Here is a 27041-nt window from a genome sequence, read left to right as displayed (position 1 = left end):
AGCTATCATAAATGAATGAATCCATGAAACCTATATTGTTCTGAGCCTGCATTCCTTTCTCTTTTCTTTTAGTATAATTTTTTCAAGCCTTTCAGTTTCCTTAATACTGGTGAAAAGTCATCCTTTCTCACGGGGAATGGAATTCCAGTGTGTGTGTGTGTGTGTGTGTGTGTGTGTGTGTGTGTGTGTGTGTGTGTGTATGTGTGTGTGTATGATGACTATAGGCCCATGAGTTTATTTGTAAGCCCTCTGTTTTATGTGTAATTTTGTAATTCCATATTAAATTTTGGTTACTTTCTCTACTGCATTGAAGTATATTTTTGGGATTTTCATGTGTATTGCATTGGCAATTATTTGGGGACAATACTGCATTTTTCTCCATGTTAACTCTTCCAACCTGGAGCATTGAAAGACTTTCCATTTCCTTGAATCTCCTTCAATTTCCCTTTTTATATTTTTAAAGTTTTCACAGTAGAGGCCCTTCACATTTTTAGGTAAATTAATTAATTCCTTGTTTTGTTGTTATTGTTGTTGTTTTGTTTAGATTTTATTTTATTTTGAGACTAATACATATGAGGTTGTTTTTTGGATTTCAGCATGGATCTTCCCATTGTTGGTAACACAGAAATAATACTGATTCTTGTGGTTTTGATACCCTGCTACATTACTGAAAGTTAGCATCACCTTTACTAACTTGAGGGAGGAAGCTATAGGGTCCTTTAAATACAGGATCATTACATATGAGAAAAGGGATAGTTTTACTTCCCCTATTTGGATCTCCTTTATGTTTTTCTCTTGCCTATTGTTCTTGCTACAAAGTCCACAACCATTTTAAAGAGTAGTAGAGAGAGTGGACATCCTTGTCTCATTCCTGATTTTAATGTCTTCATGCTTCCACCATTTGGTAAATGCTAATTATCTCTGTCACATACATACTGAGGAATGTTCCATGTATTCCTAGTTTCTCAGACCTTTTAATCATAAAGGGCTATTGGAGGTTCTTAAAAGCTATTTCTACATCCATGTAGACGATTATGTATTTCTTGTCCTTGCTTCTGCTGATGGTTTGTATTATGTTTATTGACAAGAATATTGAATCCAATTTTATCCTAGGATGAATCCTATTTGATCGTACCATATGATTTTTTTTTGTTAATTGCTGAAATTGTTTGGTGAGAATTTTATTAAAAAGCATCAATGCTTACCAAAGAGTTGGGTTAATAGTTCTCTTTCTTTGGTGATTCCCTATGTGATTTGGGAAAGAGTCTAATTCTAGCTTCAAAGAATGTGTTTGATAATTCCATTTTCCATTCTATTCCATTGAAGAGATAGGTCTGAGTATTGTAAGTTCTTTTCAGGCCTTAATTTCATGGTAAATTAATTCAGTACTAGATTTTTCTGGAATGGATAGTGGTCTATTGCATTTCATTTTCAATACTTCTTAGGTGTAACTACTTGGTTCAGATTGTATATAGGAAAGCATCAATTTCTCCAGGATTCTCCAGGCGATTGGCATAAGGTTTTCAAAGTACTCTCTTATAACATTCTCAATTTTGCTTATATCTGTTGTGTTGTCTTATTTTTACCTCTAATTTTCTCTCTTTGGGTGAGTTCTCTTATTGTTTTTGGTGGGATTTTATATTATGAAGGTGATATATAGAGAGATGGGTTACATTTACATAAGTAATGAGTATATTTTTAACAGTGCTATCCCTCCCTCAGTTTTTCCTGCTTCCCCCAACCCTGACATTCCCCTCCCCCAAAGTAGTGAAGTTCATTTCTAACATAGTGTCTACTGTATATCACTGGTGCTTTGGTTGATCTTTGTCCCACCATTTCTGTGATTTCCCTTCCCTTCCCCAAATCAGATTAACATGTATAAGACAAAGGGTTGAGGAAACAAAAACAGTTACTACAGAGAATAAACCAAAGTGTGAAAACTAAATAGAAATAAGTAAAAAGAGTTCACTATACAATCATCTTTTATCCATTTTCTGGAGCTCCTTTCGATAAGCATCATTTTTATATGGTGATATTCATATTGCTATTGAGCTATTGTAAATAGCCTAAACATATTCTAGTTTTTCCAAATGAGTGAAAACCTGTAGCCTATGATTCTTTGGGTCTGGCTTGTTTGACTTATTATGTTTTCCATGTAGTTCCATTTCCTTACAAATGGGGCAATGTCATTCATTCTGATGAATAATGTTTTGTTGTGAATATATACGACATTTTCTTGATCCATCATTGCTGGGTCATGGGGAGCTCTATTGAGGAACCTCTATATTTCTTTACAGAATATTTGAACAAATTTACATTTCCACCAGTAGTGTAATAATGTTCCTTTTTGGCCACATCCCCACAAGCCCAGTATGTTATTATTAGTTTTCTTCATAATGGTCATTCTAACTGGGGTGAAGTGAATTCTCAATGTTGCTTTGATTTGCATTTCTTTTATGGCTAGATGTTGCATATTTCTTCATGTGTCTACTGGCCATGCATATTTCTTCTTCAGAGAAGTCTCTCTTTAAATCTTTAGCCCACTTATTAAGAGGGATGTTGGTTCTTTGAGAATTTGATTTTTGGGGGGGTTAACTTTTGGGGCTCTAAATATATTTGAGATATGAGGCCATTGTGTGTTGTAGAGAAAGTAAAGATCTCACAATCTGCTGGCTTTTTATCTATATACCTATATAAGTTCTCTTCTTAGTCAGATTTGTAAAGGGTCTCTCAAGTCTGTTAATTTATTTAAAAAACCAACCCTGATTTTTTGATTCTTTCCATGTTTTATTTTGTCTTTATTTAGTTATTTCTGATTTTTTTTATTTGTTTCTGTGTACTGCTTTGTGTCTGAGTCTGTTCCTGTTTTCAAGGACCTTGAGGTGCATAATTAAAATATTCAATTGAGATTTCCCCAGTTGCTTGATGGACATCCTCAGAGCTATGTATTTTCCTTGAAATACTGCAAATACCAGAGGAGCTGGTAATTTGTGTGTTCATTTTTGTTAAATTCCAAAAACTTTCAGATTTCTTTTTTTTTGCGGGGGGCGGTTGTGGGGCCTGAACTCTGAGCCTGGGTGCTGTCCCTCAGCTCTTCAGCTCAAGGCTAGCACTCTACCACTTGAGCCACAGTGCCACTCCCGGCTTTTTTTCTTTGTGCTTATGTGGTGCTGAGGAATCGAACTCAGGGCCTCATGCATGCAAGGCAAGCACTCTACCACTAAGCCACCTTCTCAGCCCCTCAGATTTCTTTTCTAATACCTTCAGTGTCCCATTGTTCATTCAGCAACCTGTTGTTCAGTCTTCATGGGTTTGACAATTTTTTATTTGCTTTAGCCATTTAATTCTAAGTTTGTTCTCTTATGATCTGACAAGATATGGGAATTCAATTAATTTTTCTTTGGACAGAATATCTGTGTGACATAGGATATGTTCTATTTTGGAAAATTTTCCATGAGCTGCTGTGAAGAATGTATATTCTGATGCTGAATGTATATTCTATACATGTCTGTTAGGACTAGGTGGTCAATGTAGTTATTTAGGTCTGCAGTTTCTTGGTTGAGTTTTTCCTTGGATGACAATGATTTGTTGAGATGTGTTTTTAGGTTAAGTAATATTTGGTTGATGAAGTGGTATGCTCCAGGATTCAGGGTTTTGATATTTAGACTCTACATATCCTACTAATGTAGAGCTGCCATTATCAGTATGTAATGTCTCTTCTAACTAATTTTAATTTGAATTCTATTTTATCTTATGTTAGTAATTCTACTTCAGCCTGTTTAGGGTATCCTCTGCTAGAATTCTGTAATAAGTTTCCTATCCATTTTGTTTCCTGCTCTTCTCCTTGATACCTATCTTCCCCATGTTTTATCTTCTAACTGAATCTTGAAGTTCCTGCAAGATCGTTTCTTATTTCTTTGATTGGTTCTAAATGATTATCTCTTCTTTCCTATTAGACCTATTCAGTCTTTGATGCTTGAGATTATCTTCTATGTAATCTATTCTCTGTGGAGAGATTCTTCATAGTTTTTTATTTATCTGTCTTCAAAACGGTCACTTCATAAGGCTTTTATCTTTATTAAGGTTTTGTTTTTGGGCTTGTGTGGACTTTCTTTACATCTTTTCTTTGAATAGGGGGGTTGGGAGTTGGTCTTTTAACTGTGTCTTCTCTCATAAGTTTTAACTAGACATCTATTTTTTCCTAGGACTCCCTTGCCTTCTCAGAATTTACTTATCTTTCTCTTTGTAGTCTCCCTGAATTATTTTGCTAATATTTGGTTGGTCTCATCTTGTTCACAAATTTCCTTGTAGAGGTTTTGTATCTTTTTGGTAATCACATTTTTCAGCACTATTTGTAATGTATTTTGAAAACTACCTTCTATGTCCTTGATTGCCTGTTGTAATGCCTGCTTATTTACTGTGTGAATTACACTACCTTGACATCACTTTTTTTTTGTATTTTTCTGATTTGAAGGATGTCTTGGCTTTCATTTAGAGCATCTATGATCTTAATATTTGACTCTCTATGTTCTTGGTTGATTCGCCAGGTGTTGGTATAGACTTCTCTTATGATTTTCTGGAATTAGGTTTTTGTCTAGCCCATTAAGTGTAGGAGGAGAGATCAGTTGTGGTGAGATGCTGTCATGTTAATACTTGTGGTTCCAATGACAGTTTGAGGTGTCCAGTGGTAAGGTGAAGTGTGTCTGTGTTTGGATGTGGCTGTATCTGTCCCTGATTTTTTTCTCATGTGGCCCTTTTATTTCCCCCTGCAGCTCTGCTTTTGAACATGTTCCCCCACCACAGTCACAGCAGTCACCTGACTAGCTGGGTAACTTTTCATAGATTTGTGTTTTTTTGTGATGATAATATAAAATCTTTTTATGTATTGTGGATCTATATATAATTATAGCTGACTTGCTTTGACCTTTTAGAAGTGGAGTACCTACTAGGACTCTAAATCTCTGTTTCATTAGATAGAGCTAGGGTAATTTTCTGTTGTTTCTCTGCCATTATTTTTCCACTTCCTCAGGTTCATTTTTTATTGTGGAGTTTTTCACCTAATTTTGGGTATGCGATGGTTGTACCAGGTTATTTTCTTTTCTTCTGTTTGTGTTACTTTGAAATAGTGATTTCAGCCTTGTATGAAGAAACAGTAATAATATGAATTGTAAGTTATTACATCGAATGAAAGGGAGCAGACATTTTAACCTATTTGCTATAAATGCATTAATATTAAGCAAAGCTAATAAAAATGATTACTTCTTTACTCTTCAGAGGATGAGTATAGTACTCTTGGATATCTTGTAGGAAAAGAAATTAGACTCATTACAACTGATGCCTTACATTGAAATTACAGGCTAAACTTTCTCCTTCAGCAGGCAAATTTTCATTTCTTTCATAATAGTATTATAATATCATAATACCTGAATGTTGATTTGTTTTCGTCTGCTATTTTCAATTCCATTCTTCATCCATTAGGAATCCAGGTCTTTGAATGACCAGTTCTTTAAAATACCTATATTGCTTATATTATTTTTTGAATCTCAGTAAAATAAATATGAGTTTATGTCTGAGTCTCATCTTTACCTACATTCATGTGAAATGTATGCAGTCTCAAGCAAGGAAACTGACTATTTTACTCTTTTCTGTTATTTAGTCTAATCAATAAATCTTTTCTCTTCAGCAATATGTTCTCACCTTTTAGTGTTGATTTTTTCTTTTTTCTTTTTTCTTTTTTTTCTGTTTGTTCTCACCTTTTTTTTTTTTAAATTTAATGTAATTTTATTTGTGAACATACTGTACAGAGGAGTTACAGTTACATGGGCAGGATAATGCGTACATTTCTTACCAAGCATTGCAGCCTCCTCCTTTGTTTATCCTTGTTCTCACCTTTTATATTGCTCCAGTGAACATGATGTATTTCCAGTACTTTTATAGAAATACATTTAAAGTTTTGAACATGGAGACAAGCCCCCTCCATTATTTCTTTAAACTAAACCCTTTGAGACTCTTTTAGATATAAAAATTAAAAAGTTCAATGCTCAGGTTTATACATGAATACTCTAATGGTTCAGTCAATTAGACACAACAACTACAATACCACAATAAGTCTTAAAGGCACCAAAATATTAGTGTTCATGAATTAGAAAATGACTAGTCAAAACAAAGTTTATATTATATTTGAAAGCTAAAAAATGAAAATTACACTCAGATTTACTGTCAATATCCTATTTCCAAGAATACATTTTTCAGCAATCCGGGAAACAAAAAAATAAGGGTTTGTCACAGAATGAAAGATGTAAAAACAGACTGTATTTGCTTAAGATGATAAGTATATGCAAATCATTTTATTTTTTTCAAAGATACTATAAAATTTCATAAGAGGATTTGTGATCAGAAGTGATAGGTAAGCAAAGTAACTGGAAATCTGTATATGGAAATTTTGCTTTCAATAGAGGATGACAAGTTTCACTAAATGAACCTATAGAAGATGATTTTGTATCTGCAACACACATCCAGTATTCTACACTGTAGACATATTCTGATTCTCTTCCCTCAGTTCCTGTTCAATATTCTTCTACTTTCATGTTGGAGATTCATTGTTCCAAGTTCTCTTTGTCAAAAATATTTTTATATATCCTTTAAATGTAAAGGAGTGTTTGGCTTGGGACCCTATTTACTCTCGGTATTTGTTTACCTTTAATGTTTGCCATTTATCATCCCAGGCTCTCCTTTTGACCATATCAGCTAAGAAATCTGTAATTATTCTGACTATGTGTCTTTTTTATATAATCAGTCTTTTCTGATGAGAGCTTTAAGCATCCTTTCCTTGATCTCTAATGATCCTCTAATGGATTATAATGTGGTGGTGAGTTGTTCTGGTCTGGTATTCTCCGTTTGGTGTTCTAAAGGCTTCTCTTCTCTGAATGACCTTATCTCTTTGGATGTTTGACATTTTCTCTGCTAGAATTCTGTAATATGTTTCCCATCCACTTTGTTTCCTGCTCTTCTCCTTCTTGATACCTGTTTCCCCAAGTTTGATCTTCTAACTGTCTTGAACTTCCAGCAAGATAGTTTCTTATTTCTTGGTTTGGTTCTAAATGATTATCTCCTCTTTCCTATTAGACCTATTCTGTCTTTGAGACCTGAGATTATCTTCTATGTCATCTATTCGCTGTGGAGACTTTCTACTTTCTTTTTGATTTGCCTGTTTTCTCATTGCTCATATTTTAGGGCTTCTCTCTTTATTAAAACTTTGTTTTATGTTTTGTGTGGACTTTCTTTACATCTTTTCTTTGGGTAAGAGTGTTAGGGGATTTTTTTTAGCTGTGTCTTCTTTCATATCTTTTAAATAGGCATCGTTTTTTCCCTTATATTCCTTTGACTTCTCAGAAATTTTTATCTTTCTGTTTGTAGACTCCATGAATTATTTTGCTAATCTTTGGTTGATCTCATCTTGTTCACAAATTTCCTTGTAGATGTTTTGTATCTTTTCGTTAATCACATTTTTTAGCAGTATTTGAAATATAATTTGGAAAGTATCTTCTAGGTTCTTGATTGCCTGTTGTAAGGCCTGCTTATTTAGTGTGTGAATTATATTATCTTGACATCCATTTTTTAAATTTCTGATTGGTTCTGTCCACTTGAAGGATGTCTTGGCTTTCATTTGGGAGATCTATGATCTTAAAAGGTGACTATCTATGTTCTTGTTGATTTGCCAGGTTTTGGTTTGGTCTTCTATTTTCCTTTGTTTTTCTGGAATTAGGTTTTTGTTGACAGCAGTTGTGGTGAGATGTTGTCATGTTAATAAATACTTGTGGTTCTTGCTGGAAAGGTGGTTCAGTGGTAGAGCGCTTGCCTTGCATGCCTGAGGCCCTGGGTTTGATTCCTCAGCACCACATAAACAAAAAGAAAAAAGCTGGAAGTGGTAGAGCGCTAGCCTTGAGCTGAAGAGCTGAGGGATAGCACCCAGGCCCAGAGTTCATGCCCCTCGACCAGACCCAAAAAAAAATACTTGTGGTTCCAATGACAGTTTGAACTGTCCAGTGGTAAGGTGAATTATGTCTGCGTTTGGATGTGGCTGTCACTGTTCCTGCTTTTGTCCCATGTGGCCCTTTTATTTCCACACTGCATCTCTGCTTTTGAACATGTTGCCTAACACAGTCACAGCAGTCACATGAATGTCTGGGTAATTTTCATAAATAGCTGTTTTCTTGTGAAGACAGTATAAAAAACTTCTTTTGAATTGTATATCTATATATAATAATAACTGGCTTGGTTTGATCCACTAGAAGAAGACTTTGTATAGGACTCTAAATCTCTGTTTCATTAGATAGAGCTAGGGTAATTTTCTGTTGTTATTCTGCCATTGTTTTTCCACTTCCTCAGGTTCATTTTTTATTGTGGAGTTTTTCACCTAATTTAGGGTATGTGACGGTTGTACCAGGTTATTTTCTTTTTTCTGCTTGTGTTACTATAAAATAGTGATTTCAGGCTTGTATGAAGAGACAGTAATAATATGAAATGTATGTTATTACATCGAATGAAACGGAGCAGACATTTTAACCTATTTGCTACAATTAAATTAATATTAAGCAAAGCTAATGAAAATAATTACTTCTTTACTCTTCAGAGGATGAATATAGTACTCTTGGATATCTTGTAGGAAAAGACGTTAAACTCATTACAACTGATGCCTTACATTGAAATTACAGGCTAAACTTTCTCCTTCAGCCGGCAAAAGCTTCATTTCTTTCATTTCTTTATTATAATATCATAATACCTGCATGTTGATTTGTTTTCCTCTGCTATTTTCAATTCTATTCTTCATCCATTAGGTATGTAGGGCTTTGAATCACCAATTTCTTAAAATACCTATGTAGCTTATATTGTGATTTAACTCTCAGTAATATAAATATGAATTTATCTCTGAGTCTCATCTTGAGCTATATCAATATGAAATTTATGCAGTCTCAAGCAAGAAATGTGACTATTTTACTCTTTTCTATTTTTTAATAAATAAATCTTTTCTCTTTTGGAATATGTTCGCATCTTTTATATTTCTCCAGTGAACATCATTACTTTTATAAAAATAAATATAGAGTTTAGACATGAAGACAACCCCCCCTCCATTATCAGTTTAAAGTAAATCTTTGGGGACTCTTTTATATATAAAATTTTAAAAGTTCAATGCTCAGGTTTATACATGAATAATCTAATGCTTCAGTCAATTAGGCAAAAGAACTAGCGTACCACATTAACTCTCAATTCACTTAAAGCCACCAAAATAGTGTGCATGAACATCACTCATTTTTCGAAAGTGACTTGTCAAAACATAATTTATATTATATTGGAAAGATAAAAAATCAAAATTACACCCAGATTTGCTGTCAGTAAAAAAAAGAAATGTATTAAATGTTAATTAAAGATGAACTTATTTCAGGTTCTAGGAAAACAGGAAAAGCTGGGATAATAGAAGTACAATGTATTTCATAATATCAGAATAACTGTTCCAAGTCACCACCATAAAGCAGATCACATCCCTGGGGGCAAACTTTTGGAAGGAAGGTTCCCCTTCCTTCCTTCTCTTTTGATAAATCAAACCATAATATTTCTACAGTTGTGACCAGCCTGGAACACATTTTCCCAAGAATATTCTGTAGTGTAAAAAGAACCAACTATCAAAACAAAGGTGAAAATTCTTTTCTACTACAGAATGACTTATCTGGCTTATATTTTTTGTTATTTTCATTACTTCAAACACATGGATTATTTATATTGGGATTAGACAAGTGTCCAAGTATTAATGGAATAAACATTCAGTTTACTTTCATATATCCAATATAATACAATTAACCCCTTATGGAAAATTAACTCCAACTGTAGAAACAATGTCAGGAATATAAAATAAGCCTCAATACATATAATCTGTCACATATAAACCAGCATCTACTCAGAAATTCAGTCGCTCTATAAATATTTATTTGGTACAAAATAATAAATATTTAATTAATGAATATGACTTTTGTCATCTGAAATACTCCTCGTGACAATAATTGTGTATAATTGTATAGATGTCACATAGACAGGAATTTAACATGCATTTAGAAATCAATTTTCCACAATTTAAGCTAGATGAGAGGAGTAATATCCTCGTGTATTGTGTGGTGTGAATTTTACCACAGTGCTGAACCCTTCCACCTAATACCAAGAGTCATGTGCAATAATTTATTTCATGTTAAGATGAGTGCTAAGTGTAGAATACAATTTGAATTATTGCATTAATTCACAGAAATGAAAAAATAATGATATGTTATTTGTTTAGATTCTAATGCTATTCAATTTTACAATTCATGAAATATATTATTAAAATTAGTTTCACTTTCTTCTTTTCTATAGCTGGCTATTTAAACATTACATATTACATATTAAACATTCAATATTAAGAAATAAAAAATGAGTAACTTATTATTAAAATGATATATTATTAAATTGTGATTTAAATTATAGTGCTAACAAATTGTGTTGAAAACAACATTTAATAGAATTATGGGTAATATTTTTTAAACTCAGCGGCTTGTTATTTGTTTCCTAATTGTGTCATTTGTTATTACTGTCCCAAGTCATCTCTTCACCTCGGTTAGTTTTCTATTTCATCTCTATCGGTTTGCTGATTGTGCATTTTGTTTTCCCTTTTTAATGGCTGACATGAGGCTGAAAATCTGTATGCTAGGTTATTACTTCTTATGTAAAAGTAAAATTACTGATCTCCACAGCTGTTGCCCCCACTCATATCTCCTGTATTGCTGCTCACATATATTTTATTTTATTTTTTACTTAAATTCTATTGTCAAGATAAAGTACAGGGGGGGTTAGTTACATAAGTAAGGTAATGAATTCATTTCTTTTATAACTTGTTACCCCTTCTCCAATTTTTCTCCCTCCATCCCAGTGCCCCCCCCCCCAAGATTATTCCCAACATTTTGTTTTGTGAGTATCACAGTTGTTTAGGTTACCCATTTGTCCTTTGTCTCACCATTTTGTTTTTTCTATTTCCTTTCCCAAGTTCAGATCAACATAATTACAATACCCAGGGCATCAAAATCCAATACAGTGACTTCAGGCGATAAACCATAGGTGGGGAAAACACAAATAAAACAAAAATAAAAACAAATCCCATAGTACATTAAGAACAGCAACAAAGAACATGTCTTGGAGTTTATTTCACTAGGAATCACCTTATAGTGTCATATGTACATAGCTTTGAGCTAATCTGCTAATCTACTATGGTTATCCTTGATGTACACAATAATGCTCCCCTATTACCCAGTAATCTCACTTCTGGGCATTTAACAACGTGACCACAAAAAGGCTACACTAAAGCTACCAGCACAATTATGTTTATCATAGTAGTATTTACCCTAGCTAAGATATGGAATCAACTCAGATGCCCCTCAGTAGCTGAATGGATCAAGAAAATGACACACACACACACACACACACACACACACACACACAACAGAGAGATATACATACATGCAATACTATGCTTCCAGGGCTGGGGAAGTGGCTCAGTGGTAGAGCACTTGCCTTGAATTCCTGTGTCCCTGGATTCGATTCCTCTGCACCACATAAGCAAAAAGAAAAAAAGCAAGAAGTGGCGCTGTGGCTCAAGTGGTAGAGTGCTAACCTTGAGCTGAAGAGCTGAGGGAAAGTGCCCAGGCCCAGAGTTCATGCCCCACGACTGGACACACACACACACACACACACACACACACACACACACACACACACACACACACATACACACACAAAATACTATGTTTCCATCAGAAAGAAAGGTACCATCTCAATTTTGAGGAAATGGAAGATCTTGGAAATAAATCATATTAAGTGAAGTAAGCCAGACTTAAAGAAACATAGATCCCATGGTTTCTTTTATTTGTAATAATTAGTTTACATCAAGGATAATCTCATGTAGTTTAATTTGACATTTTGTTCTATGTTGAGCATGCAACATTATTGCTATATTGTTTGTTATTACTTCTACAAATAAGCAGGAATATTTAAAGAATTACGTTCATCTTATCCATTACTGAAGGAAGAACAAATAAAAGAGCAACCCCTACTCGGAAAAACAACTCGTACTAATTTAGCTTCATTCCTATGTAAGGCCAGTGTTGTCCCCTGTATCCTCATGTTGTACATTACAACTCTATACCGGTTCAACCTGTATATCTACTATCTTCTACATTGTGACCTAAATGCCACAGTAATTCCACGTTATTTTACTTTTTAAAAAATTTCTCTCTTAATGTTTGAGGTTGGTTTGTGTGTGTGTGTGTGTGTGTGTGTGTGTGTGTGTGTGTGTGTGTGTGTGTGTGTGTTTACAAAGATCAGAGTACATTATTTTTCTTCATTTAGAATACATCTTTCAGGTCATTGTAAGTTGTGGCTAATGGCGTAAGTATCTTGCTATTTTAAGAATGAAACAGAGAAAGATATTTGTGCATGTATCACGGTTGCTTTAATAGTCTGTAGTTGAACACTGATCTTCGATTTATATATTGGCTGTTGTTGTGAATGATGTGAATAACAATGAACTACAGATATATTTGAGTTACCCAGAGAGAAATAATCACATGATTGGTGGGGCAGATGATATTTTAACTTTGGAGTTCTATAGAAAACTGCATATTACTTTCTGCAAGGAGAACACTAATCTGTATTTTGAAGAAGAGTGTAGAAAATTTCCTTTTCTCCACACTCTCACCAACATTATTACCTTTGTTAAAAGGTAATAAAGTGCCGGTTTTTGCTATGTGCAGTACCCCAGACTGGCCTTAGACTTATCCAACCTCCTAAATGCTTGGAATTAAAATCTTTTGCCACCACACCTGATTTCTTTGATCTTTTTGATAAAAGTTATAGTAGTTATGAAGTAGTATCATAGTAATTTTGAATTACATTTCTCTAATGACGTCTGCTCACAAAACATTAAGCCAGCATAGGAGTTGTATTAAACAACTTTGTAAACTTACTGGCGATTTTTCAGGGCTTTAAGAAGAATATGTCTATTCAGAACTTTTGTCCATTTTTAATCTAGTTTCTTGTTAATCTCATCTTTAATTTCTCTATACAAAATCAATAATTAATTCAAAGTAGTAGAAAGGAAAAATATTAAGCAACTCCTATCATTTTCAATTATCAATAGCATGATATTTCTTAATCATTTTCTGTTGACGCTTGAGACTATATAACTCAATTTAGTCAGACTTTTTACAAGGCTGTATGTGTTTTATTTATTTTACATTGATTGTTCTTTCCAAAGCTTGTGTGTCTAATTTCCCTTGGTTTCTTTCAGTCTCAATTAGTTCAGGTGTCAAATGAAGAATAAATGGAAGGAAGCAAACAAAAAAATAATATAGTTCATCTCATCTGATGATACCTCTACAAGAATGAGGAAAGAGTTGATCCAAGGACCTATGATAGGACATCAAAAAGAGAACTCATTTTTCTAGGTCTTTCTTATCTTTGTGATGTAATTTAAATAATGTAAAACACAATTTACTACTAAGATACTTTTATGTTTTATCAGTTTTGCACATTTTCATATGGACTTCACCTCAGTCTACAACATTCCTTCATCATTCTGTCCCTGATATTTTTACACACACAAGACATAAGATAACCAGTTTGATTTACAGCATGAGAATTTATCCTCCTGGCTTCCTTGGAAGCAGAGCATGGTCAATAGATAACATTACTTCTGATTGCTCACTACATGTAATGGTTTCTGTAATACTTATCGCATTCTTTTTAGTATTTTAAAAACTTCTGGCTAAACTCAAACTCATTCATAGACGTTTGTGTTAAGTATTTCACAAGTTTTATTTCCCTTAATTCTTAAGATAACATTTTCTATAAAGCTAATGTTATTACCATTTTAGTGTTTGGAAAAATTGTAATTAAAGGCAGTAAGTGCATGGCTCAAACACACACTTTGAGCAAAGAAATGAGTCAAAGTTTCCAAAAGTCTTTCAGCAATACACAAAAGGTAGGTAAAATCTCTCCATTCTCTTGCACTCTCAATTCAATATTCATATTTCCAAGAAATAATAGCATAGCAATTATTGCCCATGGTGATAGTTTTCTGTTACATTTGGTCTTCAACACAGATTGTGTTGGTGACATTGGGTTATCACGCACAGAGCTGAGATTATAAGAGAAAAATTTCTTCAGTCCCATAGTTCCTGTTTCCTTTTTAAAAAGTACTAAAACTTTTAAATATTTTCACTTATTATGTTAAGAATCCAAAAAAAACGAAAAAAATTTGCTTATAATCACTCCAAAATGCTTTAAAAATAAATGATAAAACAGGCCCCCGTGAAGTAAACTTTCTTCTACTTTTAAAATTATTCTAAAAGACTTGCGTTGGTTGATCACATCTGTAATCCTAACTATTCGCCATATCAACACTGAAGCTAGAGATCTGTGGATAACAGTTGGAAACCAATGAGGGAAAAATAAATTCATAGGATTATTTTTCAAAAATTTCAATGAATTAGCAACGGGCCAAGAATGGAGATGTAGCTCATATAGTAGCTCACCAATCTAGAGAGGAAAGGCCTAGCAAGACTTTGAAGCCCTGATTTCAAACTCTGAGCACACCAACATACATGCAATTGGATGAGAACACACGCTCTTGCACACACACACACACATTCAAAATACCTTCATATTAGTGTTTTGCATTAATTTCTTTGTTAACAATATTATATGAGTAAAATAAAGGAAATAAACTCTTCCATCTCAGAACATGTTATATGTTTTCTATTGTAAAATTCTGTACACAGGGGTCACATTTACATGAGCAAGGTAATGAGTACATTTCTTAACATGCATTGTTACCTCCTCCTTTATGTTCCCCTACCATCCCTTCCCTCCCACCTCTACAAGCACACTCCCCTCCCTAAGTACACTTCCACTGCCTAAATTGTAAAGTTCATTTTTCACCATAGTGTCTTGTGCATCTCATTGTTATAATGGGTCTACCTGTCTCCCTATTTAAGCATCTTGTTTTTTTTCCTTTCCCTCCCCAAATTAGATGAACGTATATACAAGATGTGGGTGCACCAACTTCAAATACAGTGTAAACGGGTTATAGCATGGGGTAGGAACATATAAAGAAACAAAAAAAACCACATCACCTGTTATAAGTACGTTAGAATCAATAACAAGCAAGAGAAAAACACACGTGTGTTCCTATCTTGGGTTTCATTTGCCTAATCTGGTCATATGTGCAAAGCTTTTAACCTTTTCTGCTTATCTCAGACATAAAATAGTTACTAAAAATTAAGGAAAACATAGGGCCTATGTTTCTTTGGATCTGGCTTACTTCACTTAATATTTTTTTCCAAGTTTTTCCATTTTCTAACAAATTGGGCGATGCCATTCTTTCTGATGGAGGCATAGAATTCCATTGGTATAAATACCACATTTTCTTGATCCATTCATCTACTGAGGGGCATCTGGGTTGGTTTCAGATCTTAGTGATGGTAAATAATGCTGCAGTAAACATAGTTGTGCTAATAGCTTTAGTGTGGTCTTGTTTGTGATCATCTGGGTAAATGCACAAAAGTGGGATTCCTGGGTCATAGGGGAGCTCTATGTGGAATCTTTTGAGGAACCTCCATAGTACTTTCCAAAGGGTTGAATAAGTTTACACTCCCACCAAGAATGCAGTACAGTTCTCTTGTGGCTACATCCCCTCCAGCATCTGTTGTTGTAAAAGTATGGAATGGTTCAGGAATTTGTCTGTCATCCTTTCTCAGGGGCCATTCTAATCTTCTCTGTATTGTTCCAATGTTAGAGTACTTGATGCTGAATTGAGCATAGAACATTTTTTATATATAAAGTGTAATTGATTTTCTTAAACTAGACAATTCAACAAAAAGTAAGCTCAAAAGAATTGCCATGAAATTTTAGAACCATGTACTTCTTACATAAGCACACATTTAAGAATAAAGACTGACATGTCAAAAACAAAATAATTCCAGATATTTGTTTTTCAAGAGATGTGTAAGAGGAGGAATTCAATTATTTTATACAAGGCACCTGTCATAATGAACACTGAAGCAAGTGTTAAGGTTTTTTTTAAGTTTTAATGTTTTAAACATATTTAATTTTGGGAATTTGCTTATATATACCAAAACTAGGACTGTTTGGCAGGACATAATTTTTTTTTTTTGGGGGGGGGGGAGTCTGGGAGTGGGGCCTGAACTCTGGGACTGGGCGCTGTCCCTCAGCTCTTCAGCTCAAAGCTACTGGTCTACCACTTGAACCAACGTGCCAGTTCCAACTTTTTTCTTTTTGCTTATGTGGTGCTGAGGAATCGAACCCAGGGCTTCATGCATGCAAGGCAAGCACTCTACCACTGAGCTACCTACCCAGCCCCAGGTCATAAAACTTTTTGATAAAGTATTTAAGATTTATGGTAGCAGACATATGCTACTAAGTATGTACATTTCAGAGTTTATAGAAATTTTACTAATGAGAAGTTGCAAAGTCTTTGTGTAAAGGAGCAGAATAAAGAGTTAAGACTTTTAACTACATAGTTTCTATTAAAAATATAGGGCTTCCTTATTTTATATGTTAGTGAGGAACAAATGATGATATAAGCCATATACAAATGATGAGATGAGCCATAAATAGTAATCTTAATGGGTAACTTTAAAGACTGCTCATAGCCTATAAAACTCTTGTTGAACATCATAATCTTAGGCAGTTTTAAATGTACAGAAATATGAGAAAATAGTAAAATCTAATACATAGTACCCTTCAAATACTGAAAACACTGGTAATTGTTTTGTTTTTCATTTTATTAATCATTAATATTTAATTATTGGTTTTTCTTATTTGTAGCATTGTTTTCCTTGTTGTAATATAATACAACTTTTTGTAAGTCATCATTATGAAGTACTTGGAGAAGGTTACTGGGATGGCCAAACCATTTTTTAAGGTGCATGTGAATTTACGAAGAGGAAAATTAAGAACAAAATATTTATTTAAAAAGTTATCAAGTAGAGTCTGAATCAGGAATGTTGATAAATGTCCACACCTAAAATCTTACCCAGAGGCTGAAGTAGTGATTTTAAAGAATTGAGGCCACAAAAGTCAGAGACTGTGTTTAGTTTTGTTTCATATTTTGATTTTGCTGGTAATGGGACTTGAACTCTGTTTCCTAGGTGCTGTCCCTCAGTTTAAAGCTAGTGCTACCACTTGAGCCACAACACCACTTCCATCTTTTTCTGCTTATGTGGTGCTGAGAAATCAAATCTAGGGCCTCATGCATGCAAGGCAAGCACTCTAACACTGAGCCACCTTCCAAGCACCTGACAGAATGTTTTTTAAAAAATCAATTATCCAACATTTGCTTTCTGCTTTGGGTTATGTTATTAAATATATGAATACCTTTTTATATCATTGTGAATTGTCATACTTCTGAATTTATAATAACTTCAACCTCTTTATCCTTTTCAAAGTCATGAAATAGCTCAGAGTTTGCTTCCATGAAGATTGTTTTTGCATTTAAAATTTCTCCTGAGACATTTTTATTTTTAACAAAATAACTTTATATTTCATTTTGATGGGTTATCATACATCAAATACCTTCAAATGTATATGTAGAGTCTAAAGACAGCAGTATGAATATTCTCATACTGCTCTTGTTTATCTGTTATGCACTTTCAGTATTGTGATATTTCTCTTTCCCTTTCACTCTCCCATTTCCTCTCTTTCTCTTTCATGCTCCATGTCTGCTGCTCTTCTATGGTGAAAACTTTAAAAACTTGAAAAAGGAAATCAACACAGAACTTAGAAAATGGGAAAAACTCCCATGCTCCTGGATTGGAAAGATTAACATCGTGAAAATGGCAATATTTCCCAAGGCTATCTACAAATTTAATGCGATACCTATCAAAATTCCAACCTCATTCTTCAAGGAAATAGAAGAGACAATCCAAAAATTCATATGGAACAATAAAAGACCCCGAATAACAAAAACGCTCCTCAATGGAAAGAACACTGCTGGAGGAATATCAATACCAAATTTCAAACTCTACTATAAAGCCATAGTAATCAAAATAGCTTGGTACTGGCACAAGAACAGACTTCAGGACCAATGGCATAGAATTGAAAACCCAGAAATGAACCTAAAGACCTATAGTCATCTAATCTTTCATAAGGGAGCTAAAAAAATAGAAGGGAAGAAAGACAGCCTCTTCAGTAAATGGTGCTGGCAAAATTGCTTAACTACTTGTAGAAAACTAAAGCTAGATCCTTATATATCACCCTGCACCAGAATCAACTCCAAATGGATCCAAGACCTCGGAGTCAAAGCAGACACTCTGAAAACATTACAGGATGGAATAGGAGAAACCCTAGGTCTCCTTGGCTCAGGCCGAAATTTTCTGAATAGAGACCCGGAAACACAACAAATCAATGAAAGGTTGGACAAATGGGATTGTATGAAGTTGCAGAGCTTCTTCATGGCAAAGGACATAGCTAGCAAGATCAATAGAAAGCCCACGGATTGGGAGAAGATCTTCACTAGCCATACAACGGACAAGGGTCTCATATCTAAAATATACTTGGAACTCAAAAAATTAAATCCCCCAACAATAAATTCTCAAAGAAACAGCTGCCCAATAAATAAGTAGGCTAATGACTTAAAGAGAAACTTCTCTGAAGAAGAAAGAAAGATGGCCAATAGACACATGAAAAAATGCTCAACCTCCCTAACCATAAAAAAATGCAAATCAAAACAACATTGTGATATCACCTCACCCTAGTATGTCCCTCCCCTACAGTATAACCCCTGCTTTCACTATATTTGATGTCGGTATAATTTGTGGAGGGGAAGTGGAAAAACAAGTCGTTTAAATAAGGATACAGGTGGACCTGTTGCAACAATGAGAAGTACAAGTTGTCATGTCAAAATCAACTTTACAACTTGGGGGGGGGGGGGAGGGGTGGGAGGAAAGATGGGAAGGGATAGGAAGGGTAAACAAAGGAGGAGGCTACAATGCTTGATAAGAAATGTACTCACCGTCTTGCCCATGTAATTATAAACCCTCTGTACAGTATTTTCACAATAAAAAAAAAAAGAATTTCTGCTGGTCTACTATTATCCTTCAGAATCCACTGGTTTTGTGGGAACATGATAGCGACCATCAGTTACCCTTGCATTCTTTAAGAGTTATAACAGTGACGTGATGTTATTCATTTCTATTCTAAATGGCAAAACAACAGATCTAGGAATTCCTTTTCACTTTTACTACTCTTATAAATTTTATCTCATAGGAATCATTGAAACGGATAGGATACTTTTAACCTCTGACCTAAAAGTTCGTTTTCTTTTTTTCTTTTACAAACGACCTTTTTCTTTTATTATAAGCAAATACATGTAATGACAACAATGCTTTCCTGTGGAAAGTAGACCGAATATATTCAGGGATGAAAAACAAGGTAATGGGGGAAGTGATTACAAAGGATGCCCATCATAGAGCACGGAACCTCAGAGCAGTTTATCATGTACACTTTGTGAGAATGACAATGTGCTGGGAACTATAGATTAAATCATTGAACAACTGATATAAATATATACACATATATTTATATATGTATATTTATTTTTAAATGCATATGTGTTATATGCCCTTATATATGTATACATGCATGTTACTATACACAAAGATACATACATACACACATGTACACATGCACACATGGAGGCTAGTGCTCTACCACTGGAGCCAAAGCACCACTTCCAGCTTTTTCTGTTTATGTGGTGCTGAAGAATTGAAGCCAGGCCTCATGCATGCAAAGCAAGAACTCTACCACTGAGCCATCTTCCCAGCATCTCCTCTTATCTCTTCAAATGGGTAGGTTTTGACACATTCGACTTTCAAAATGCAGTACAAGTGATAGCAAGTCAATCGGAAATCTCAGTAAGTAAACGTCATATGGCGTCTCCTTGCTCCCCAGGGAATGCTAGTTCTTCTAGACACTCTCAAAAACCAAAGTAGCAGGAAAATACCCTGGTACAGAATAAAGTTATAAGGCTTTAAATGGCATTCTTCCTTGAGTTCTTTTCCAACAGCCAGCATCAATTCTTAAGCAGATGAGTGAGTCCTCAGAAGATTGGAGCTCAGGTCAACATTTAACAAACTCATGTGAAAAGTCCTATGTGAGAAATACTGACTGAGGTCTTGCTGATTTCATGGTCAAGAAAATAAGACAAAAAGAAAGTATTTTAATGTATTAAAATTTGAGAATAATTTGTAACCTGTCAATAAATGTGTAGAACAAAATTATACCAAAATGACAAAAAATGATGTGCATGTGAATTACGTGCTCTTGGACTTGGCGAGTGATCTTAGGTGTGTCTACACAAGTAGAATCAGCACAAATCAATCAGCATTTCTTCATTTAAGATACAAGGAAAGGATACAGGTTGACCCATTGCAACAATGAGATGTACAAGACACTCTATCGGGGGAGGGGTTTGGAGGGAAGAGTTGGGAGGCGTGAAGGGAAGGGATGGTAGGGGAAAAACCAAGGAGGGGGTAAAAATGCTCAATAAGAAATGTACTCATTACCTTACATATGTAACTGTAAACACTCTGCACAGGACATTTACAATAAAAATATGTATTAAAAACATACAAGGAAAACTTCTGTACTTATCGGAAGTTGTATTTGTCACTCAATATCAGTAAGGTATCAGTTTTATGATCATAGGCATATTAAAATTCTGGATGCTCAAATTCTCTACATAAGCACAGTCTATTATTTACATTAGAATCTGCCCACATCCTAGTGCAGTGTAATTGCAATGAAAATTTTTACTACATTCTATATTTTTAATAAAAATAAAATCATATGCACTATCAACTGATGCAAATTTTTTCAGATAATTTTTTAGTGTGAAAATACTGTAAACAGAGGATACAATTACATGGGCAAGGAAATGAGTATATTTCTTACCAAGCATTTTTGCCACCTCCTTTGTTTCCCCTTCCCATCCCTTCCCTTCTCACCACCCGGTCCCTCTCCTCTTTAATCGCCCCCCCCCCCCCCAGCCAAAGTTGTAAAGTTCGTTTTTCCATATAAAGTCTTGTACATCTCATTGTTGCAACACGTCCACCTGTATCCATATATAAACAATTTGTTATTCCCTTTCGCCTCCACAAATTATATTAACATAAATTACAGTGAAAGCAGGGGTTATACCTTGGGGAAGGGACATAAAATGCAAGAAACAAATCATCTTATAAATATGTTAGAAACAATAATAAGAAAAAAAAAACCATTTGTATCCTTACCTTAGGGTTCATTTCATCAAACATCTACTTATCTGAACGTTTCTGCTGTCTCAGACATATACTAGGGATTGCAAGTAAGGGAAACCATGAGAACTATGTTTCTTTGGGTCTGTCTTGCTTTACTTAATATATTTTTTCCAATTCTTCCCATTTCCTAACAAATGGAGCAATGTCATTCTTTCTGATGGAGGCATAGAATTCCATTGTGTATATATACCACATTTTCTTGATCCATTCATCTACTGAGGGGCATCTGTGTTGGTTCCATATCTTAGCCATGGTAAATAATGCTGCAATAAACATGGTTGTACTGGTAGCTTTAGTAAGGTCTTATTTGTGATCATTTGGGTAAAAGCCCAAAAGTGGGATTGCTGGGTCATTGGACAGCTCTATGTGGCGTCTTTGAGGTACATCCATACTAATTTCAAAAGTGGTTGAACAAGTTTACACTCCTACCAACAATGCAGTAAGGTTCCCTTCTGTCCACATCCCCTCCAGCATCTTTTGCAATTATATTTCTTGATTTAGCCATTGAAACTGGGGTGAGGTGATATCACAATGTTGTTTTAATTTGTATTTCTCTTATGGCTAGGGAGGTTGAGCATTTCCTCATGTATCTATTGCCCTTCCTTCTTTCCTCTTCAGTGGGCCTTTAGCCCACTTATTTATTGCCTAGTTGTTTCATTGAAAATTTGTTGTTGGGGAATTTAATTTTTTGAGTTCCAGGTATAGTTTAGATATGAGACCCTTGATCTTGCTAGCTATGTGTTAGCCATGCAGAAGTTCTGCAATTCCATGCAATCCCATTTTTCCAACCTTTATTTGATTTGTTGTGTTTCCAGATCTCTATTAAGAAAATATTGACCTGTGAAAAGGAGACCTAGGGTTTCTCTAATTCCATCCTTTAAAGATTTCAGAGTGTCTGCTTTGACTCCGAGGTATCTGATCAATTTGGAGATGATTCTGGTGCAGGGTGATATATAAAGATCCATCTTTAGTTTTCTACAAATGATTAACCAATTTTTCCAGCACTATTTACTGAAGAGGGTGTCTTTCTTCCATTATAGTTTTTAGCTCCCTTATTGAAGATTACATTGCTATAGGTCTGTGGGTTCATTTCTGGGTTTTCAATTCTATTCTAGGTATATTTTAGATATGAGACCCTTGTCCATTGTATGGCTAGTGAAGATCTCCCAATGCGTGGTCTTTCTGTTGATCTTGTTAGCTATACCCTTTGCCATGAAGAAGCTCAGCAATTTCATGCAATCCCATTTGTCCAACCTCTCTTTGATTTGTTGTGTTTCTAGGTTTCTATTAAGAAATTTTAGGCCTGTACCAAGGAGACCTATGATTTCTCCTATTCCATCCTGTAATGTTTTCAGAATGTCTGCTTTGACTCTGAGGTCTTTGATCCATTTGGAGTTGATTCTGGTACAGGGTGTTATATAAGGATCGAGCTTTAGTTTTCTACAAGTAGTTAACCAGATTTGCCAGCACCATTTACTGAAGAGGCTGTCTTTCCTCTATTCTAATTTTTTAACTCCCTTATCAAAGATTAGATGGCTTATATGTCTGTAGGTTCCTTTCTGGGTTTTCAGCTCTATTCCATTGGTGCTGAGGTCTGTTCTTGTGCACGTACCAAGCTGTTTTGATTACTATGGATTTATAGTAGAGTTTGAAATTTGGTATTGATATTCCTCCAGCACTGTTCTTTCTGTTAAGGATTGTTTTTGCTATTTGGGGCCTCTAATAGTTCCATGTAAATTTTTGGATTGCCTCTTCTTTTTCCTTGAAGAATGCCGTGGGAATATTGAAAGGCATCACATTGAATTAGTAGATAGCCTTGGGGATTATTGCCATTATCAAGATGTAAATCCTTCCAATCCAGGAACATGAGAGGTTTTCCACTTTCTAATTTCTGTTTGATTTCCTTTTTCACGTTTTTAAATTTTTCTTTTTTCCAAGTTTTTTAAATTTTTCATTATAGAGGTCCTTCTCTTCTTTGGTTAAGTTAATTCCTAGGTATTATTGATTGTGGGACTATCACAAATGGAGTTGCTTTCCTGATTTCAGACACACTTTTCTCATTGCTGCCATACAGAAAAGCCATTGATTTTTGAGGGTTAATTTTATACCCCATTACTTTGCCAAAATTTAGAATCAGCTTGAGTCATTTGGGTGTGGAGTCCGTGGGATTCATTAAACACAAGCTAATGTCATCTGCAAAGAGGGAGAGTTTTATTTAATCTTTGCCTGTTTGGATCCCTTTATTGCCTCTTTTCTTATTGCTGTAGCTAGTCATTCTATTACTAAATTGAAGTGGAGAGAGTGGACATTCCTGAGTTAAGATGAAATGGCTTTAGTTTTTCACCATTAAGTAAAATTCTGGCTGTTTGTCAAATACAGCCTTTATTGTATTGAGGAATGTTCCCTGGATTCGTAATTTTTCCAGAACCCTCATCACAAAGGAGTGTTGGATCTTGTCAAATGCTTTTTTCTGCATCTATTGAGATAATCATGTGGTTCTTATCCTTTCTCCTGTTGATGTGATGAATTATCTTAATTGATTTGTGTATATTGAACCAGTTTTGCAGCCCTGAAATGAATCTTGTTTGATGGTGGTGTATGAGTTTTTGGATGAATTGTTGAAATTGATTGGCCAGAATTTTGTTGAGAAGTTTTGTATTAATGTTCATCAAAGAAATGGGTCTATAGTTCTCTTTCTTTGATGAGTCCCTGCCTGGTATTGGGATGAGGGTTATGATGGCTTCATAGAATGAGTTCAGTAGTGAACTTTCTATTTCAATTCCATTGAAGAGTTGGAAAAGTATTGGTGTGAGCTCTGCCATGAAGGCCTTATAGAATTCAGCTGTAAAGCTGCTTTTCTGAGATGGGAGGTCTCTTATTACTGTTTCTATTTCAGTGTTTGATATGAGCCAGTTAAGATGGTTTAACTCACCTTGTTTTGTTTCAGCATTTCGATATTGGCTTGGAAAACGTCTATTTCTGCCAGGTGCTCTAACTTATTAGCATAATATTTTGAGAAGTATTCTCTTATAATGTTCTGAATCTTGGTTGTTACTGTGGTGATGTTTCCATTCTCATACCTGAGTTTATTTATTTGAGTGTGTTCTCTTCTTTTTCTCATAAGATTTGCTAAGGATCTGTCAATTTTTTTAATTTTTCAAAGTATCAACTCTTTGGTTTTTGGTTCTTACAACTTTTATTTTTGGATTCTAATTCGTTTAATTCTGGTGTAATTTTAATGATTTCTTTCCATCTACTGTATTGTAGCTAGGGGCCAGTGGCTCATGATTGTAACTCTAGCTACTAAAGTGGCTGAGAGCTGAGAATCATGGTTCAAAACTAGCCTAGGCAGGAAAGTCCATGAGACTCTTACCTCAAATGAGACAAAAGAAAACTGTTAGTTGCTCAAGTGGTAGAGCACTAATCTTGAGCTGAAGTGCTGAGGGGCAGTGTCCACGTCCAGATTTCAAGTCCCACAACTGACAACAATTAAAAATAAACATTTACAAATAAACAATATTTTGACATAAATGTTAAATATATATTCTAAAAATTTTTAAATCCTCACTGGATATATTAGTTTATATAAATATATAGAAGTGTTTTCTGGTTTTAGTTGTTTTTGAGTCAATTGTGTAAATCAAAAATTTCTCATTCAATTCATATGTGTAGTTTTATAAACTTATAGGCCATAAGTATAAAATTAGCAGATATGTGATAGGCAGTGCTGTTTTAGGTATCTACCTTGGCATTCTAAAATTAAGACTTCTCCCCCAAAATCGATATGCCCTCTAACCTTGTCAGAGGATTCATCTTATTGGAGCAGAAAAGTATCATCGTTTGGAACAACTGTAACATTTTACATGTATTCCACTTAGTTTAACAACCAAAACATTCAAGTCATCTGAACCATGCAAATAATAACAAATGTCTTCTGACCTTTTTATTCTCTTAAGAGATGAAAATCTTTAATTATACATTTATTTTTTTCTGCCTAAGATCCTATATCTTAGGAAGATCTTTTTGTGTAACCCTGTGTTCCTGATAAGAAAACCAGAACAAAGGCAATAATGAAAATAGCCAATGAAAATACTTGAAAGCAGTATTGCCATTTTCACTATATTAAGTCTGCCTATCCAAGAGCAGGGGAGGTCTTTCCATTTCCTAGTATCTTGTGTAATTTCTTTCTTTAACTTTTTATAGTTTTATTTATTTATTTTATTGTGAAAATACTGTAAAGAGGGTTTATAATTACATGGGCAACATAATGAGTACATTTCTTATCAATCATTGTAGACTCCTCCTTTGTTTCCCCTTCCCATCTCTTCCCATGCTCCTCCCGCCCCCCAACCCAATCCTCCTTCCCCCCAACAAAGTTGTAAAGTTCGTATTCGACATAATGACTTGTATATCTCATTGTTACAATAGATCCACCTGTATCCCTATTTAAATAATTTGTTTTTTTCTCTTCCCCTCCACAAATTATATCAACATCAAATACAGTGAAAGCAGGGGTTACACCATGGGGCAGGAACATACAAAGCTACAAAGAACTAATCTTATAAATGTGTTAGAAACAATCACCTGAAAGAAAAAAGACATTTGAATGGTTATCTTAGGGTTCATTTCTCTAACATCAACTTATCTGACCTTTCTGCTTGACTCAGAATATACTAGTTTTAGCAAATAAGGGAAATCATGGGACCTAAGTTTCTTTGGGCCTGGGTTACTTCACTTAATATAATTTTTCTAAGTCTTTCCATTTCCTAACAAATTGGGCAATGTCATTCTTTCTGATGGAGGCACAGAATTCCATTGTGTATATACACCAAATTTTTATAGTTTTCATTAAATAGTTCTTTTACATCTTTGGTTAGGTTAATTCTTAAATATTTTATTTTGGGGGGGTTATTGTGAATGGGGTTGCTCCCTTTCTGCTTGTACATTGTCAGTGTACAGGAAGGCAACTGATTTTATGGGTTGATTTTGTATCCTGCTACTTTGCTGAAGTGATTTATGATTTCTAAGAGTTTGGGAATGGAGGTTTTGTGATCGTGAAGGTATAGTATTTTGTCATCTGTAAAAAGGGATAGTTTAACTTCTTCTTTTCCTATGCGGATCCCTTTAATGTCTTTTTCTTACCTTATTTACCTGGGTAAGGGTTCCAGGACTATTTTGAAGAGGAGTGGAGACAGTGGGCATCCTTGCCTTGTTCCTGATTTTAAGAGAATTGGTTTTAGCATTTCCCCATTAAGTATAATATTGGCTATTGGTCTGTCATAAATGGCTTTTATTGTTTTAAGAAATGTTCCTTCTATTCTTATTTTCTCCAGAGCTTTTACCATGAATGAATGTTGAATTTTATCAAAGGCCTTTTCTGTATCTGTGGAGATAATCATGTGGTTCTTGACCTTGGCTCTGTTGATGTGTAGGATTACATTTATTGACTTATGTATGTTAAACCATCCCTGCATCTCTGAGATGAAACCTATCTGAACATAGTGTATGATTTTTTTTTTATGTTTCTGGATTCTGTTAGCTAGAATCCTGTTAAGGATCTTTGCATCTGTGTTCATCAAGGAAATTGGCCTGTAATTCTCTTTTTTGGTTGGGTCTTTGCCTGGTTTG

The 27041-nt window shown here is 34.6% G+C and overlaps 1 non-coding gene across 1 annotated transcript; it reads right to left on the bottom strand.

Annotated features, from left to right (window-relative positions):
* Positions 1-15788: 15788 nt before the first annotated feature.
* Positions 15789-15891, bottom strand: LOC122117546. The gene has a single exon (XR_006149197.1). It is a non-coding gene; the product is annotated as a U6 spliceosomal RNA (small nuclear RNA).
* Between the last annotated feature and the right edge of the window lie 11150 nt (positions 15892-27041).

The sequence above is a fragment of the Dipodomys spectabilis genome, unplaced genomic scaffold, assembly GCF_019054845.1.
Source record: "Dipodomys spectabilis isolate Male_0828 unplaced genomic scaffold, ASM1905484v1 ptg000143l, whole genome shotgun sequence".
Lineage (NCBI taxonomy): Eukaryota > Metazoa > Chordata > Mammalia > Rodentia > Heteromyidae > Dipodomys > Dipodomys spectabilis.
The sequence above is the reverse complement of the archived record's forward strand: the minus strand, read 5'-3'. Positions and strand labels throughout refer to the sequence as shown.